Raw genomic sequence first — 20,690 nt, forward strand, 5'->3', positions numbered from 1 at the left:
GACACTAATTCAACAGTAACATCCTATTTCAGATCGTCTGAGGTTAGGGTTTGTGGGCAACAACCTGGGCATGAGGAAGTCTCGAGGTTGCGAAGAGTTGCTTGAAGCGAAGAGCATCTCGACACCTTTCCGAGGATATGAGATTCATTGGAAACGAAGTTATATCGAGGAAGCAATGGAAGTTTGAAGTTATGGCAGGATAAGTCATTTAATTAAAAAAAGGTGGCAGCGTATTCATGTGTTAGACTTTTAAGCGGAGCCACCTAGTACGCTGGGCGTACTAGGCACAGAAGGAAAACCCTAATTGAGAGAAGTGTCCCTATATAAAGAATGAGATGGCCTCATTCCTGGCCACCATCCTCGGTCAATAAACCCTCTCAAACCCTAATGCTCGTTCTTGAGCTTAGGTGTGAGCATGGTGAGCTTTTAATAGTTCATGTGGGATTAATGGAGTGAAGAAGGAGCATGGAAGAGAATAGAGTTGGAGTCTAGGATTTGGATCTGAGCTTTTCTGTGGTTGGAGCATCATTTGAAGATATAAAGCTCAAAGCTTTCCTATCCTTTTGTTTTATGCATGATATGGTCCATTTTAGGGTTTTGGTCCTGAAGCTTGAGGCTTTATGAGTTGTTGCACTCCAGAGCTTAATATATGTCCTTTTAAGTGTTTCTAGTGGAGAGGATCCATAAAAATGAGGTCTTGAATGTGAGAATCAGCCCATGCATGAGATATGAGCATTTTGAGTTAAGAGAGTAAGAGTTTTATGTGTTTGTGACCATATGAGCCATGTAAAGGCTTAAAGTCACTGACTTTATGGAGCAAGAGTTATTAGGGAGTCCAAATCTGAGAAATGAGCTAAGGACTTAACGGGTTAAGACCAAGAAAATGGACTAAGCAAAGCTGGGCGTACGCCCAACGTAATTCCAGTACGCCCTACGTACTGGGTTGGTGTCCCCGATCAGATTCGTGCATGCTAGTGTACGTTGAGCGTACCAAGGGAGGTACGCCCCGCATAACCTCTCTGTGGGCTTTTGGGTTGAATCTATTATTGGGCCTTAAGGGTTGGGCCTGGATCTTTGGGCTTGTGTATTAATGACTTTGAGCAAAGAAATATTATATTGTGCTTTGGGCCCTTGAGTTGGGCTTGCCATTTAGATCTAGAATTGGGCCTTGGGAGATCTTGTCTATTATTGGGCCTTAGTGGGCCTAATGGGTTTTAGGTCATTGATGGGCTGGTTAGTGGGCTACCTTTAGAACTAATGAGTGAGAGTTTGGACTTAGTTCCTAATTGGGATAATTATGGGTTTGGCATAGAGTTAGTGGCCGGTGCGTAGCAGCAGCGTCTATAGGAGTTGTTCTTCATCTGAGGTGAGTCTTCTCACTATACTTACCTTGAGTGGTATTCTATGTGTGACCGGAGGGTCTTATTTGCATATACTGTGTATTGATATATCCTGCAAGTTATCTTTGTGATATATATGTTGTGTATTATATTGAGTCCCCAAGTTGAGGGACCGGAGGGTCCAACTGAGTTGTGGGACCAGAGGGTCCCAATGAGACACATTGACCGGAGGATCTTATCCGAGTGTAGCCATAAGAGGCTAATGAGATATGTGTGGTATTTTGGGAAACTCACTAAGCTTCGTTCTTACTGTCTTATGTGATATGTGTTTCAGGTTTCTCAAGATCGCGGAAGGCACCGAATTGATTGAACACACCAAAGCAGGAGTTATGTTTTGAGGATCCTGGAGTATGAATCAAACAATTATGGAGTTGTGTTTTGTAAATTAAATCAATGAGATTTTTGTGAAATGTGCTACGAGAATTATATGATTTTAAAATGAAAATTTTGTTTGATAATTTACGTTGTTACAAGTTGGTATCAGAGCCTTGGTTTGAGGGATTCGCATGCACCTTCGGGTATATCTGAACCCAAACTGAGGATTTTGCAAAATTTTTTTGAAAGAAATGATTTTTTTATAAAACGAGCAAGAGTTTCTATGAGAAAAACGAGAAGGATTAGTGTGTACAATCAACCAGAGCCCAAACGGTGATTTCCTAAAATACCCTTACTTACTTGTGTTATGAGTTAGTATTGAGATATTAGTGATGCATGCTAGAAGATAGGCTAAGTACTTCACATTTTAGGGCTAGAGTTGTCTGATTTGTAATGCCTTAGCCTAGGAATTTTGGTATCTGTGATGTGATTTGAGTATGTGTGGAGTAAGAGTATCCTGCAGGAATCTTTTAGAGAGAGAGAGAGAGAGCTTTGAGTAGAGGAGTAATCTAGGAGATATACCTAGATGAGTAGTGGAGGAGCCTACTGAGAGAGTAGTTAGATACCCACGTGGGGTAGAGTTACAGGAGTTCGGTGACACCTTTTGAGTGTGAGTAGAGAAAATAGAGTTGTAACATAGAGTGGTTTTATGTATTGGTGGAGGTTATTCGATGCCTGAATGCTGCTTGCTTCGTGCTTTGTGGAATTCTTGATGATGGGAGTAAACTACTATGTGAATATGACGATATTCAGGAGGTAGGTGGCTGGCATCATGAAGAGTTCTTCAGCAGCTGATGGCGGAGAAGTGTGAGAACCTAGGAAGAGCCTAGGAAGTAACTTAAGTCAAATGAGTACGCTAATAGAGGAGAGTATGCGCAGTAGGGCGAACATGTGTAGCGGGATTGGTGATCGGGAAAGTTGAGCAACTAGTTAGGAAATCTAGGACGATCCGTGTGGAAAGTATGGGTAGTGTGGCAGGTAGTATGGTCCCGTACTACTAAAAGCAGAGGACCTATACTCGAAACAGGAAGAATTCCATAGGTTCTAAGTAGCAGATTGAGAAGAGAGATAACATGGTTCGAGCACCATGATTTATAGTAGAGTGAGAGGAGATAACATGGTTCGGGTACCATGATTCGTAGTTGACCGAGAGGTGATCACATGGTTCAAGTACCATGATTCATGGCGGTTAGTGCTCCTAGTTTTACCAGTTATCCCGTTGTGATTGATTAGATTGGGATCAAATGTGATAAAGTGTGGGGACAGATGGCCATGTCGAACGAGTTTCAATGGAGCATACCTTGTGGAGGAAATCGAGATAGTTTCCAGGAGATTTTTGGTGAGATGCTAGTTGCAGTCGTAAGACCCATGGTTGAGTAGAGATGATGCTTATTGTAGGACCACAGCCGTAGTTGAGAAATCGACCGATAGTTGAGATGTCACTTTCTGTGACAAGAGTTGTGTTGTATCCGTTTCTTGGGAGAAGTAAAATAAGATATTGATATTCTGGTTTCAGAGTTAGAGGTAAACCCCGTGGGGTTGCATAGGGTTGCAACCTTTTCACCAGAGTATTTGGGCAGTATGTTTGCAACGAGGTATTCCTTATACCACAAGAGAGCTATTAGTGTAGACTGAGATGAGGACAAAGAGATGCCTTAGTCGAGTCAGGCATGCTTTTAGCAGTAGTTTCAAGTGATCGAGAGGAGTATATTGGGGTGGTGGACCTCGTTGTCTACGTTGTGTATCGACTGTGAGAGTAAGGTCTCTTGCTTCCATTATGATTTCTGTGATGGGAGGTTGGTCGAGGAATCAGAGACGAGGTGTGTGATAGAGCATTATTTCCAGATGGAGCGCCAGGTCTAATCTGGAACAGTTGGGGTATCCGGTGGTGTGTTGGTCTGAGACTTCGAGATGACTAGAGGCAGTCAGATCGGGAGAATTTTGGGCTATTTGTCTGAGTTATGGGATACTTGGAGTTATTTGGTCATTATCTAGGAGATATTCGAGTGTTGTGTGGTACATTCTATAAGACGGAATTGGTATATCTGGTGAGCCAGTCCGTGGGGTAGGCTGGGGTATGTAAACTGGTGATGGTTCGAACCCTGAGTGGGGGAGAACTTGGTATTTTATTGAGAGGATCAGAGGTTTGTTCGAGAGTGGTTAGAGAACTGGCTATGGAGATCTGCGGTATGGACATATGAGACCTGGGTTATTGGTGGATGAGGCGAGGTGCAAGGTGGGATGATGTAAGTGTATGTGCTTAAGAATAGATGAGTGAATCCACGGCAGGTGGCCGTTGGTCAGATAATTTATTGTGGCCAGGGATTTGTCGGGTTTGCAAATGTTGAGTTCGAGGCAATTGGGTCACTGAGTTCAGGGTGCAATTGCTGAGATTTGTGAGTATCGGTATAGATTGTGATCTATACCCCAGGAGGGGCAGCAATTGATTTGTCAACAAATTTCAGAGTCAGTCTGAGTAGTTTCGTATGGGTGGTGATCAGCAAAGGATTGAGCTTTAGATTTTTTTTGTCAACGTGTTTTCAATCGTTGATGATTCCTCCGTGTTTCAATTTGTGAGATTGTAGTATTTCGAGGTTTCGAGTTGCGTGAGTGGAAGATCAATGGTTGAGGTAAGACATCGTGAGATGTTGTGATGGTGTATAGAGGTACGCATGTATGATCTCCTAATTTTTGGTCATGTTGAGACTCGAGTTGTGGGATGGCGAGTGGAGTACCGAGTGACTTATGTTCCAGTGGAAACCCCTCGGTTAATTGTTGTTGGAGTGGGACTGTCTAAGGGTGTATCCGTGATGAGAAAAGTGCCTTGCCCGTGAGAACTTACATCAGGAAGTGGTGGTGCATAAATTAAGTTGGTGTGTGCACCTATCTATGTTGGGTTGTGGAGCACGAGTTAGTGAAATCAGTGTAGTGACGATTTGATGATGAGATTATGAGGTGATAAGATAGCGAGTGGATCCGAGTGGGGGTAATCACTTAGAATTATCAGGGAAAAACCATGGAGTGAGCACATGGCGAGTCAGCGGGTAAGAGAGTGTTGTAAGACTACGGGGAGCCGTAGCATCCATGAGTTAGTGAGAGAAAGAGTATCATGATGCTGCAGGGAGCCGTGGTATTCACTAGTTAGCGAGAGAGTGTCGTGATACTGCGGGGAGCCATAGTATTCACTGGTTAAAGAGAGAGTGTTCTGATACTGCGGGGGAGACCGTAGCACTCGGTAGTCGATAAGGGTGAATATTGTTCCGCCAGGAGCTGTAGTTTTCACTAGTCCGAGTATGATGCAGAGGAGTTCTTGGGCTTGGGCAGCCTTACCACTTGAGTCTTCGAGAACTTGATTGCCGAACCAGGGGCGATACTGGGGTCTCCATTTCATTCGATAATTATTATATCCCAGGTTGAGAAAGGATTATCGTAATCGGAATGGAACTGGAGAGATGGTGTGTGCATGAATTCGCGAATCTTGGGTCATGAGTTGAGTACCAGATTGGAACTGAGTGGTTCCTATTCTACTGTTGAGTCAGACTCTCGAGCTTGAGTCTAGATTCGTTCATGTGTTGAGTAGGCGAGATGAGGTTTCAGATTCGTAGATGGGTTCATTTTGAGAGTTATTGTTCTCCATCAGATGTCTTAGACCAGAGTGAGTCAGTTTCATCGGTATGGGAAGGACCACGAGCAACATGGAATCAATGGTTGGTAGACGACAGAGGTCGAAGGTGTGACTAATTAAGGTGAATTTTTGTATTCGCTTGGGGTAAAGCGAACTTCGTGACTTGTGTGCCGTGATGAGCCGAGATAGTTATTGTGAGAAGGAAGTCGGTAAGACGTCCTTGATATGCAATAAGTAGTCTTGAAGGACCAACCGCCGGGTTGGGATTTGACTGGAGTTCAATGTTGGAAGGAACACTTGAGAGGAACTGGGGCTTATGATTATGGGAGTTTGAGGATCACTTCTTCAGTAGAGTTTTGATAGCTTCTCAGGCGGTGGGTCCTGGGTGGGATATGACATTTCTGTTCGTTTTGAGTTACGACTGGGGTCGATTAGAGAATCAGAGATGTAGAATGTTCCTAGAGTCTATTATTCGATGAGTGGTTAACAAGATGATATTTTGCGAGGTGGTCTGGCAGGGAGACAGACCAATATAAAATTTCAAATTATGAAGAGTCAGAACGAGTAACGTAGTGACAGAAGGGTATACCCATTCTTAGGTTTGTGAATTTTTATTGGGTTCGTTATATGTTTTGATAAGGAGCGATTTCCAGGGCGAAATCAAATTCAAGTGGGGGAGAGTTGTAACATCCTGTTTCAGATCGTCTGAGGTTAGGGTTTGTGGGCTGCAACCCGGGCATAAGGAAGTCTCGGGGTCGCGAAGAGTTGCTGGAAGCATAGAGCATCTCGAAACCTTTCTGAGGATATGAGATTCATTGGAAACGGAGTTATATCGAGGAAGCAATGGAAGTTTGAAGTTATGGCAGGATAAGTCCTTTAATTGAAAAAGGTGGCAATGGAGTACGTTGGGCGTACATGTGAGTACGCTTAGCGTATTCATATGCATGACTTTTAAGTGGAGCCACCTAGTACGCTGGGCGTACTAGAGGGTACGCTGGGCATACTAGGCACAGAAGGAAAACCCTAATTGAGAGAGGTGTCCTTATATAAAGAGTAAGATGGCCTCATTCCTGGCCACCATCCTCAGTTAATAAATCCTCTCAAACCCCAATCCTCGTTCTTGAGCGTAGGTGTGACCATGGTGAGCTTTTAATAGTTCTTGTGGGACTATTGGAGTGAAGAAGGAGCATGGAAGAGAATAGAGTTGGAGTCCAGGCTTTGGATCTGAGCTTTTCTGTGGTTGGAGCATCATTTGAAGGTATAAAGCTCAAAGCTTTCCCATCCTTTTGTTTTGTGCATGATATGGTCCATTTTAGGGTTTTGGTCCCAAAGCTAGAGGCTTTATGAGTTGTTGCATTCCAGAGCTTAATATATGTCCTTTTAAGTGTTTCTAGTGGAAAGGATCCATAAAAATAAGGTCTTGAATGTGAGAATCAGCCCATGCATGAGAGATAAGCATTTTGAGTTAAGAGAGTAAGAGTTTTGTGTGTTTGTGACCTTATCAAACATGCAAAGGCTTAAAGTCACTGACTTTATGGAGTAAGAGCTATCAGGGATTCCAGATCTGAGAAATGAGTTAAGGTCTTAACGGGTTAAGACCAAGAAAATGGACTAAGCAAAGTTGGGCGTACACCCAACGTAATTCCAGTATGCCCCACGTACTGGGTTGGTGTCCCCAATCAGATTTGTTCATGCTAGTGTACGTTGATCGTACCAAGGGAGGTAAGCCCCGCGTAACCTCTCTGTGAGCTTTAGGGTTGAATCTATTATTGGGCCTTAAGGGTTGGGCCTGGATCTTTGGGCTTGTGTATTAGTGACTTTGAGCAAAGAAATGTTATATTGTGCTTTGGGCCCTTGAGTTGGGCTTGCCATTTAGATCTAGAATTGGGCCTTGGGAGAGCCCGTCTATTATTGGGCCTTGGTGGGCCCAATAGGTTTTAGGTAATTGATGTGCTGGTTAGTGGGTTACCTTTAGAACTAATGAGTGAGAGTTTGGACTTAGTTCCTAATTGGGATAATTGTGGGTTTGGCACAGAGTTAGTGGCCGGTGCGTAGTAGCAGTGTCTATAGGAGATGTTCTTTATCCGAGGTGAGTCTACTCACTATACTTACCTTGAGTGGTATTCTATGTGTGAATGGAGGGTCTTATGTTCATATACTGTGCATTGATATATCCTGCTAGTTGTCTTTGTGATATATATACTGTGTATTATATTGAGTTGTCGAGTTGATGTACTAGAGGGTCCAACTGAGTTGTGGGACCAGAGAGTCCCATTGAGACACATTGACCAGAGGGTCTTATCCGAGTATAGCCATGAGAGGGTAATAAGATATGTGTGGTATTTTTGGGAAATCACTAAGCTTCGTGCTTACGGTGTTATGTAATATGTGTTTCAGGTTTCTTAGGATCGCGGGAAGGCACTGACTTGATTGTACACACCAGAGCAGGAGTTATGTTTTGAGGATCCTGGAGTACGAATCAAACAATTATGGAGTTGTGTTTTGTAAATTAAATCAATGAGATTTTTGTGAAATGTGCTACGAGAATTATATGATTTTAAAATGTTTTTTTTTTGAAAATTTACGTTGTTACAGGAGTGGACACCCATTAAACTGCCATTTTGTAGGCAGTAACCTTATACCCCCTTATAGACCGACTTCATGAATGAGGCCTACTAACGGTAAATTGACTTACTCTTATACATATATATAAATATTCAACCTGTAATATTATAATAGTATAAGGGTTGAATTTTAAACTTTTAAAATTCTAAGGGTTGGAATTAAAGTATACATAGGGGTAACTTTACAAATTCCAAAACTTGAGGGTAAGTTTTGAACAATTCAAAAACTATTGGTTTCCATAACTTATGAGTTATATATGGTTTTTATGGGAGACTTTTCCAGTTCTATAACTTGAGGACAAGTTATGGAAGACATAAAACTATTTTATGAACACATTAAAAATAAGACCTTTCATTTTTTTTTCATAACCTATGAATCTTAATGAACTTTTAAAAGAAAACTCTTCATTTTCCATAACTTGAGGACAAGTCATGGAGTTTATAAAAACCATTAAGATCAAATATTCCAATTAACACAATAATCAGATAATTTTTCCAAGATCTAGATTAAACTCATAATAACAAGATCATTCATATCAACTATTTTACAAGAAATTAGTCTATCACATAAACTAATAAAATCTTGAAACTATGACAATTATCTTTTATTTGGACGAGGATAGTTATTTTCACATCATAAAATTGAATTTTTATCAAGAAAACATTTTATAGTAATTATCCAAATCCAAATTAAGCCAAGAAATCCAAAAATATACCAGACTCGTCACCACCTCGTGGTGATCAGGCAGAATAAAAAAACGATTTTTTCATGCTTTGAAAACAAGTAGCATCAAGTATGATGGAAAACAACCCTAGGCTCTGATACCACTGTTGGGTTTTGTATACTACAACATCTTATGGTGCACATACAACACTAAAATCTTTGGATCTATGTTTTCTCTAATTATACATGCATATGGTTTCCAAATCTTTAAGCCTAGAACTAGCATACAAATAACATGTGTATAATAAGACAAGTTTTAAACATACCTCTTGATGTTGTTGATGTTGCTAGGAAGACTTTGGCCTTTAAGAACTTAGTGCCCCAAGTGTTTCACCTCAAATGGAATCATAACTCACCTAGGACAAAGGTGACTCTTGAGAGAGAATTTTCATGCACCAAAAACACCTCCATGAACTCCAAGAACTAGAAGTATGACGTTTTTAGGTTATGGAGCTTATATTTATATGTAGGATTCCAAGAGTCATGGGTATAACCCAAATCCATACCGATTGATTTTATGATCCGTGGTTCATGTGGCCCAACTCTTTATGTATCCATACATAAACTTAGTCCAATATGGATCATAAGCCCAACACATATAAATATAACCAATCACCATAATTAGTCCCCATAGATTTAATTAGTCTGTTTTGATCACTAAATTAACTCCTAACTAAATGTTGATCAATACAAATTAAATTATATGATTTCATATTAATATATTAGAACTTATAATATATTAATAAATCATATATAACCTCTTCTCAAAAGTCCATCCTAACAAATTGTCCTAATGTTATGCAACCCAAATGGACCTTGCTACTCTCGGGTCGAGTACATACCAATAATAGTTATGGGCTTAGACATCTAATCCAACAAACATGGATTGTTGACTCGAGTGTTGACTTCTGTTGACTTTAGGGTTTGGTCAAGTCAGGGATTGTAGGGACCATGGAGGGGTAAAATGCTCTTTTACCTATTCCAAGAGTTTCAGAGAGATAATAACTTAGTTTGCTTAGAGTCGTGAATTAAATGTTAATTGGAGATAATTATCTTTTGTATTAGGTGGAGGCTAGTTCGAGATTCGTGTACAAGATTATTTACTTGCTTGCTTACGAGGTGAGTCTTCACGCTCTACTTAACTAGAGTGATAAACTTTGTGTGATCGGAGAATCGTATGTGTTTATATTGAGTATTGTGATATCCTGCATTATGTATTTATGATTTATGTTGTGTATTATTCTTAGCTTACTGAGTTAGGACCGGAGGGTGACCGAAGGGTTCCACTGAGACACATTAACTGGAGGGTCTTATCTGAGTATAATCATGAGAGGTTAATGAGCTATATGTGGTATTTTGGGGAGCTCACTAATCTTTGTGCTTACCGTGTTATGTGTTATGTGTTTCAGGTACCTCTCAGGATCACATGAAGGCACCGACTTGATTCTACACACACACACACGAGTTGGAGTTATGTTTTGGAGGATCCTGGATTATGTTATAAACAGTTTTTGGAACATGTGTTTTGATAACTTAATACTTTTGGGATTTCTTTTTTGGTTGTGTTAATAAGATAAATGTGCTTTTAAAATGAAATTTTTGTTTGAAAATTACGGTGTTACAAGTTGGTATCAAAACCTTGGTTTGAGGGATTCAGGTGTACCTTCAGGTATGTCTGAACTCAAACTGAGGATTTGAGAAAAAAATTTCAAAAGAAATGATTTTTCTAAAATGAGAAAGAATTTGAAGAGAAAACGAGTTGGAGTAGTGTGTACAATCAGCAGAGCCCGAAGGGTGATTTCCCAAAAGATCCTTACTTAATTGGGTTATGAGATATTTGTGTGATGTTAGGGATGCATGCTAGAGGATAAGCTAGGTATTTCATGTTAGGGATAGAGTTGCCTGATTTGCGATGCCTTAGCCTTGGAGTTGCTGCTATCTGATATTTGCCTTGAGTATATGCTGAGTAGGAGTATTTAATAGGAATCACTTAGAGAAAGAGAGAGTTCTGAGTTGAGGGATAATCTAGGAACAGATACCTAGATGAGCTTCTGAGAGGTCTACTGAGAGGGTAGTCTGATATTCGTGAGAAATAGAGTACTTGTGAACTAGGATCCTAGGAGGAGGACTTGGGGTGGCTACAGGTTGGTGTGGAAGGTAGTATTGGGCCCGTACTACTGAAAGCACCGGATCTGTATGCAACCCATGTAGGAATCATTAGGATGATAAGGAACAAGTAGGGATGGGTGACCGAGTGTGAGTATGCTCGAGCAATTCTCTGATGATTTTTGGGTTGTGTTTCAGAGACATCATGGTGGGTACACACCACAACCCCGGGAACAGTGGGACTAGTGATAATGAGATTCGTAGGATGATTCATGAGGAGGTGGCCGCAACCATTTGAAAGGCAATACATGAGATGTTTGGGTCTATTAAGACCACACTGATTGGGACATTTAACGAGCGATATGTTGTTGTTACTGAGGGGGCTGCTGCTACAGCCACCACAGCTGTTGCTGCTGCCATGCCACATGGAGGTGAATCTTTGTTGTTTCAAGAGTTCAACAACATGAAGCCACCAGAGTTTGATGGGACACAAGATCCGATTGCTGCTATGAGATGGATCTCTGATATCGAGGGGTGTTTTTACACGTGTTCATGCCCTGATCATTTGAGAGTTTAGTTTGCGCTGAACCAGCTTCGCGCGGGGGAGAAGGACTAGTAGAAGTTTGTGACTACCAGTTTTACTCCTGTAGACCATGTTGCAGTGATGTGGGAGAGGTTCACTCAGTTGTTCCGAGATGAGTATGTTCCCCGGGTGGAGAGGGAACGTTTGGCACATGAGTTTTTGTCTCTCAAGCAGAAGACAAAGTCAATGACTGAGATTACGAGGATGTTTCACGAGAGCGTGTTGTTCTGCCCTGGGCACGTGTCCAATGGACAGGCACACATGAGCCGATATTTGAGCATTCTGAGGAGGGTCATTCGGGAGTTTTTGGCAAACTCGTCTTATCGGACATTTGTCGAGCTGCAGGCAAATGCCAGGAGGAGGGAGATTGAGTTGGACACTCAGGATAAGGAAGAGGTGGAGTCTCAGGGGAGAGATCGGAGACCGACGCAGTTGTAGCCGACAACGAAGCGGGCTAAGCCCGCGAATTTGAGATCAGGAGGCCAGAAGGGTCGTACTTGTGGCAAGCGCGACAAGTGTCATGAGGGATCTTGTCGGGCGGGGACTTGATACAAGTGTGGCAAAGAGGGGCATATGGTGAAGGACTGCCCCATGGGATTTTCGGTTTGCTTTAATTGCAACCAGACTGGCCATCGGAAGGCCGAGTGTCCTCAGCTCACTCAAGGATCAGTTCAGACTTCTACTCCTCTTGCGTTACGCGTTACTAATGGTCGGCCAGTGAAGGCCGAGGCTCCTAGGGCTCGTGGGAGAGCATTCCAGTTGACAGCGGAGGAGGTCCGGGCAGTGCCTGATGTCGTGGCTGGTATGCACTTTCCTTGTTACTGTTTATTTTGAGATATGTTTATTCTTATACTGTGTTGCACATAGGTACTTTCTTGTGAGTTCTATACCTGCTTTGGTGTTATTTAACTCAGGTGCGAGTCGATCCTTCGTGTCTTTAGCTTTTAGTCGTCACATCGGTATCAAACGTGAGACGTTGAGTCGACCTCTGAGGGTTTCTATAGCCAAAGAGCATGCGGTTTTTGCCACTGATGTATTCTGTGGATGCGTATTAGAGATTTTTGGTGTCGAGTTCCCGATAGATCTGGTGTCGATAGCGATAGGTGATGTATGTGTTGTAGTGGGTATGGATTAGTTGAGCCGTTTTGGAGCCGTGTTTGACTGTGAGCATCAGTTAGTGACTATAAGAGACCCTAGTGGGGGAGTGCTTACTGTTTATGGCGAGGGCACCAGATCTAGATCAGCTTTTCTACTCTGCTGCCAGAGCGAGACAGTGTCTATAGCAGGGTTGTATGGGCTTTTTGACGTATGTGATGGATACGAGGGTTGCCACAGAGAGGCAAGTTCTATCATCGAGGTTCCGATAGTGTGCAAGTTTCCAGATGTTTTTCCCGAGGAGTTTCCGGGTGTGCCTTCCGAGAGGCGGGTGGAGTTCCGGATTTATTTGGTTTCAGGAGCAGCACCTATTGCCAAGGCACCTTATCGCCTTGCACCACTAGAGATGCATGAGTTATTTTATGAGCTCCAGGAGCTGCTGGGGAAGGGTTTTATCAGACCGAGTAGCTTACCGTGGGGAGCGCTGATCATTTTTTTCATAAAAAAAGGATGGTTCACACCAGATGTGTATTGATTACCGGGAGTTGAACAAGCTGACGGTCAAGAACCGTTATCCACTACCAAGGATCGATGATTTTTTTGATCAGTTGCAGGGGGATTCTTGGTTCTCCTAGATTGATTTCAGATCTGGATATCATCAGATGAGAGTTTGCGAGGAGGATATCCAGAAGATGGCCTTTAGGACTCGTTTTGGGCCCTACGGGTTTGTGGTGATGCCTTTCTGACCCACGAATTCAACAGCCACGTTCATGGACCTCATGAACCGGGTGTGCAGGCCTATGTTGGATCGATCGGTGATCGTGCTCATCGATGATATTCTGGTGTATTCGAGATCCAGAGAGCAGCATGAGGAACATCTTAGAGAGATCCTTGGAGTACTGAGGACAGAGAGGCTTTATGCCAGATTCTTCAAGTGTGATTTCTGGTTATGAGAGGTCCAGTTCCTGGGACACCTCATTAATCAAAATGGAATATTGGTCGACTCGGCCAAGATTGAGGCAGTTATGATGTGGGAGGTTTAGAGATCCCCGTCCGAGATTTGGAGTTTTCTAGGTTTGGATGGCTACTATCGGAGGTTTATCAGAGATTTCTCCAAGATTGTTGTTCCTCTCACCAGGTTGACCCAGAAGGGTGTTACTTTTACTTGGGGGCCCGAGCAGCAGGCCTCATTTGAGACCCTTTGCTAGAGATTGTGCGAAGCCCTAATGTTATCCCTTCCCGAGGGAGTGAAGGACTTTATGGTGTATTGTGATGCTTCTATATCCAGGATGGGTGCGGTGTTGATGCAGAGGGGGAACGTGATAGCAAATGCATTGAGACAGTTGAAGCCTCATGAGACAAGGTATCCCACCCACGACCTGGAGCTAGGGGTGGTGTTGTTCACCCTCAAGATCTGGTGCCACTACCTGTATGGAGTCCGGTGTACCATATAAACGAACCAAAAGAGCCTAAAGTACCTCATGGATCAGCCCAACCTAAATATGAGGTAGAGGAGGTGGTTGGATGTGGTGAAGGACTATGACTACGAGATCTTATATCATCCGGGCAAGGCTAATGTGGTAGCCGACGCCCTGAGCCATAGAGCAGTGAGTGCTCCGATCCAAGATGCATGCATGAGGATGACAGTGATGACTCCAGTCTTAGATACCATTCGAGAGGCCCAGGTGGAGGCCGTGAGACCGGAGAGCCGCAAGAGGGAGTGGGTGATACGGTAGGTTTTCGAGTTTGTGACAGACAGTCGTGGGATTATGACTTTCCGAGGGCGGATTTGGGTGCCCTATACAGGTGGAGAACGACACATACGGATGGAGGAGGCACATAGATTGAGATTCTCGATCCATCTGGGGGCCACTTAGATGTATTTGGACCTGAAGAGAGATTACTTGTGGCCCTGTATGAAGAGGGACGTGGCATGGGTAGTTGAGAGGTGCTTGACCTATCGCCAGGTTAAGGCGGAGCACCAACATCCACATTGACCTCTATAGCCTCTAGAGATTCCCCAGTGGAAGTGGGAACAGATTTCGATGGATTTTATCACCAAGCTATCGAGGACCGTGCATGGGGTTGATGTGATATGAGTGATTGTAGACCGGTTGACGAAGGGTTCTCACTTCCTCGCCATCAGTGAGAGCTCTTTTATAGAGAAACTGGCCGAAATTTAAGTGAGAGAGGTGGTAGCACGGCATGGATTGCCGACCTCGATAGTGTCGAATCGAGATGTGCGTTTTACTTCCAGGTTCTAGAAGAAATTTCATGAAGAGCTAGGTACCCGGTTGTAATTTAGTACCGCATACCATCCGCAGACAGACGGTCAGAGTGAGCAGATGATTCAAATGCTTGAGGACATGCTACGTGCATGTGTTATGGACTTCAGAGGAAGTTGGGACACCTATTTGCTCTTGGCTGAGTTTTCTTACAACAACAACCACCATTCTAGTATTAGCATGCCTCCCTTCGAGCTCTTATATGGGAGGAGGTGTCGGACTCCCATTTTTTAGGGAGAGGTAGGGCAGCGTGTGATGGGTGGCACTAAGATAGTGATGAAGATGACCGAGAAAATTCAGTAGGTCAGACAGAGGTTACTGACAGCCCAGAGTCGCCAGAAGAGTTACGTAGATCGGCGACGATCCGAGCTAGAGTTCCAGGTTGGGGATTTTGTCCTCCTGAAGATATCCCCATGGAAAGGGGTGATCTGATTCAGGAAATGGGGAAAGCCGGGGTCCTGATACATTGGTCCTTTCAGAGTGAACGCCAGAGTGGGTAAGGTAGCATACCGACTGTAGCTACCTACAGAGTTGATTAAGATTCATAACACCTTCCACGTGTCCCAGATGAGGAAGTATGTAGCCGATGATACGACGGTGGTACCATTAGAGGACATTCAGGTGGATGTGAGCCTGAATTATATTGAGAGGCCGATAGCGATCTTGGATCATAAGGTGAAGGTTCTGAGGAACAAAGAGGTGCCCCTGGTTTGGGTCCAGTGGCAACATCGGAAGGGATCTGAGTGGACTTGGGAGCCGGAGTCTGAGATGCGCAAGTAGTATCCATAGTTATTTCTGGAGCATGACTTCGAGGGCGAAGTCTGATTCTAGTTGGGGAGAATTGTAACATCCCGACTCCCAGGTATTTCATTTCTTTATTTATTTACTCATTTTTGGGATTTAATGAGTGACTCGACGAGTTGTGTGTCCGACTCGTCGAGTAGAGTTGGATTGGTCACGTAGGTTTAATAACCAACTCGACGAGTCAGAGAGCCGACTCGCCGAGTTGGTGCTGTGTGAGGAAACCCTAAATCCTCGGGTTTGTGACCTATTTAAGGGATCATAAGCCCTCATTTCCGCCTCGCCAGTCACCTTACACTCTTGAGAGAAACCCTAATCGTCCACTTGAGCTAGAGAGTGAGAAAAGAGCTAATCTTGTGGTTATTAGTGCACTTTTAAAGGAGAAGGGGAGAGTATCAAAGCTTGGATCAAGAAGAGGCATTGAATCTAGAGATTCATCAGAGTTTTGCTTTATTTGGAGGTAAAAAGATGCTAACTTGATCGTTTCCTTATGAGATCTTGGTTTAGGGATTTTCTAGGGTTTCTCCCATCCTTTTTGTGTCATTTGAGTCCTTTGAGCATGATTTGAGGTTGAAACCTCAGATCTAGATTGTAGGAGGTCTTGTGAGTCCAAATACCTAAACTTTATTGAGCTAAAGATAAGGTCTTGTGCATCTAACCCTTGTTGGAGCTAGAATTTGCATTATGGAGCAAATATGTCATGCATGAACGTAAAGATCGAAACTGTACGTGACATTATAGCCTTAGGATACTAGATCTAGAGTTTGGAGTGGTGGATCTGAATTAAAACGTATGAATGAGATTACAGACTGAATGGACTCTCCGAGATAATAAGCTAACTCGATGAGTCGGCTAGGGATTTCTCCGATGTGTCTGGATATAGGTAACTCGACGAGTTGATGAGACAACTCGACGAGTTAAATTGGGTTTTCGTGTCATTTCAGAAGGAACAATGGGGACTCGGCAAGTCACTTAGATGCACTCGGCGGAGGCTAGTTCGAGATTCATGTACGAGATTATTTACTTGCTTGCTTACGAGGTGAGTCTTCTCACTATACTTACCTAGAGTGGTAACCTTTGCGTGACCGGAGAGTCGTATGTGTTTATATTGAGTATTGTGATATCCTGCATTATGTCTTTATGATTTATGTTGTGTATTATTATGAGCTTAATGAGTTAGTACCGGAGGGTTCCATTGAGACACATTGACTGGAGGGTCTTATCTGAGTATAATCATGAGAGGCTAATGAGCTATGTGTGGTATTTTGGGGAACTCACTAAGTTTCGTGCTTACCGTGTTATGTGTTATGTGTTTCAAGTACCTCTCAGGATCATGGGAAGACACCGGCTTGATTGTACACACACACACGAGTTGGAGATATGTTTTGGAGGATCATGGATTGTGTTATAAATAGTGTTTGGAACATGTGCTTTGATAACTTAATACTTTTAGGATTTCTTTTGTGGTTGTATTAATGAGATAAATGTGCTTTTAAAATGATAAATTTGTTTGAAAATTACGATATTACATCACTCATTTTGAATTTAATGCAAAACTATTATTAAAACTAATGTATTTTTACATACTTATACAACACAAAAAATAAATATATTCAGAAAAAAATTAACAAAAAAATTTATACATAAATCATTCATATTTTAAATTGTGAATTTAATATATTAAGTCGTGAATAAAATTTATATTATTTCAAAAGCAAACAAAAAATTATAAAATAATCACAGCTTAATGTCAATTCATTCACAACTTAATACAATCAAATCATAATTTAATACACAAAATTCACAGCTTAATATAGTCAATTCATAATCTAAGAAGAAAATACATAATTTAATACAGTCAATTTACAGTTTTAAACACAAAAATCACAGTTTAGTAAACAAAACTCCAAGTTTAATACACAAAAAGTATGCATCCACAACCATATTTTCAACTTAAGACTCTTTATATAGTCAATTCAAAGTTTATACACAAAAGTCATAGTTTAATACAAGCAACTTCATAGTTTCATACACATAATTCACAGCTTAATCTAGTCATTTACAGTTCAAATAGAAAATTCACAACTTAATGCAGTCAATTCGTAGTTTAAAAAGAAAATTCAAAGCTTAATGCAATCAATTCACAATTTAAAACACAAAAATCACAGCTTAGTACACTAAATTCACATTTTAATACATAAAAAGTAGTACTCACATCCATATTATCAACTTAAAACACTTACTACCTTTAATACACAATTTAATATAGAAAATCCACAAACTAGTATAATAAATTCAAAGTTTAATTCAAAAACAATTATACATTCACAAATTAATTGTAGTTAAAACTAAGATTAACAAAATTATACGACAGATGAGAGATTAAAACATCAAATTCACACTTTAAAAGAAAAAAAACAAACAAAAAAAAACTATATCATAGAGATCTACAACAGATGCAAGTAAAAAAACATATTATCGACTTAAAACTCTTAATACTGGTTAACTCATAGTTTAATACACAAAATTCATAGTTTAATACAATAAATTATTATTCTAAAGCATAAAATTCATAGGTTAAATATAATCAATTCATAGTTTAAACAAAAAAAATCACAGCTTAATACAGTTAATTTACTGTTTAAAACACAAAAATCACAGCTTAATATACAAAATTCACAACTTAATATAATAAATTAACAGTTTAGTACATAAAAAGTATGCATTCATAACCACATTATCAAATTAAAACTCTTAATATGGTTAATTCACAATTTAATACACAAAATTCATAATTTAAAACTTATAAAAAATCATGAATTTGTAGTTTATAACTTAAATTATTATTATTATTTTTTTGAGAAAACACTAACATAATAACACATATTATAAACTCAATCTACAACAGAAATACAATAAAATAAAAATATGAATAACAAATTTATAAAAATATTGCAACGACTAAGAAAATTAACATATATTCACAACTAAACAACGTTAAAACTAAAATTAACAAAAAAAAACAAAAATAAGAGATTAAAACATTAAATTCACAGTTTAATAGAAGGAAAAACAATAAAAATCGACATACTCGATGTGTTTCAACAGTGATAAGAAAGAAAAAATTAAATGGATGAGAATCTGGTGGATCCTCGTTGGTGACTGAAGCTTGTAAATATGGCCTCATCACTTGTCTGAGCTAATATCTGTTCATTCCAGTAGCTACACTAAGGTTTCAGATATGAGCAAATTTTGCGTGTGGTAGTCGTTTTTTGTCTGTTTCTCTTCAGATCTAAGAAATTATGACGACTTGTATAAAGATCTAACATTTTCCGTTTATTTAGTGAGAAAAACTGAAGCTTAAGCGGTGTTTTAACGTTCACGATCTTGTAATAGATATGATGCGTCGGAGATTGATGGTGGCGGTGGTGGAAAGTCGTCAGATGTTGGTGGTAGACTAGATTTGGACCATATCTGAATAGATCTAAACCATATTTGAATAGATCTGGTGGCATTTCACTTAGATCTATAACATATCTAAACAAATCCGGTATGAGAGATGGTCGTGGTGGTCATCGGTGGTGGTGGTAGTTGTGCTTTATGATAGATCTGGAGGAGGTGAGCGACGGAGATTGTTTAGGCTTTAAATTTGGTGGTGGAGAGTGGTTGCGAACTAGATCTGAGTGATTCTAACAGGTTTTTATGTGCTTGTCGGAGTAGATCTGAAACAAAGAAGGTGCTTTGGTTGGTGGTGTCTGATGGCGGTTTTTATAGGAGAATAAGAAGAAACGATAGTGGAGCAAATCCTCCATGGAAGAAGGAGGGCATGACAACGTTGGTGGTTGCGTCGTCGATGTCGACGTATGTGAAGTCGCCGGAGAAAGGACATATCATCGTTGGAGAAGAGAAGGTATCGGAGGTGATGGTTTTTTTTGCTTTGGAAGAGAGAGAGAGAGAGAGAGAGAGAGAGAGAGAGTATGCGGTAGTTCTTAATGTAAGAGAAATGAGAAACTACAAATTTTGAAATTTTTATATCAAAACATCAGATATGATAATATGATTGTAAAAAATGGTTCTTAGGGGTTCTTAATCGTTTTTGGTTCTCATTTGAAATATATATATATATATATATATATATATATATATATATATATATATATATATATATATATATATATATATTTATAGGAGGGTTCAATTGAGAAAAAAAAGGTTGAGAATGAGGGAATCATTTTCAGCCACACATTTATTTTGCTGCAAAACACTTAGGCGTACCGGTGGAAATTGATAACGGATAAACATGTGTTTTCCAATCAAACATGTTTCCTTAAATTATATTAATCATTACCTTAACATACACAAAACATATTTTTTTTTGTTTTTATTTTTTTTTATTTTTAGAAAGCTATTTTTATCGAAAGATTATTTTGAATATATCAAAATTCATAATTTTTTATTCTCTATAAATAGACATCGATATTGATATAGTTTTCCAACTAAACTTTTATTTTTTTTAAAGTTTCAGCTCTCGTTATTCATAAGTGAATAAAAATCCATCAGATTTTTATTACAGTACATTCGTTATTCACTTATGAATAAAAAGTATGCTTAACTTTTTTTATAGTTTGAGTATCGTTCATATAGGAATATAACACTTAATAAAATTTTCTTACTAAAAATATATTTTTTACATCATTTTTTTTGTCATATATTATATTTATATATGAATAAAACGTGTATTAGTTGTCGTTATATTTTATATTCATATATGAATAAAACATTTATCAGATTTTTGTTACAGTTAAATTCTTATTCATATATGAATAAGTAATATAAATGATACTTAAATTGTAAAAAAATTAATCATATTTTTTTATTCATAAGTGAATAACGAATGTACTGTAGTAAAAATCTGATTGATTTTTATTCACTTATGAATAACGATAACATAAACTATAAAAAAAATATAATATTTAATTTATCTTAAAACTATATCAATATGGATGTCTATTTATAGAGAATAAAAATTTATGAATTTTGATATATTTAAAATCATTTTTTGATAAAAAATA

The sequence above is a fragment of the Lactuca serriola genome, chromosome 3, assembly GCF_051521515.1.
Source record: "Lactuca serriola cultivar US96UC23 chromosome 3, Lser_US96UC23_V15, whole genome shotgun sequence".
NCBI classification, from domain to species: Eukaryota; Viridiplantae; Streptophyta; class Magnoliopsida; order Asterales; family Asteraceae; genus Lactuca; species Lactuca serriola.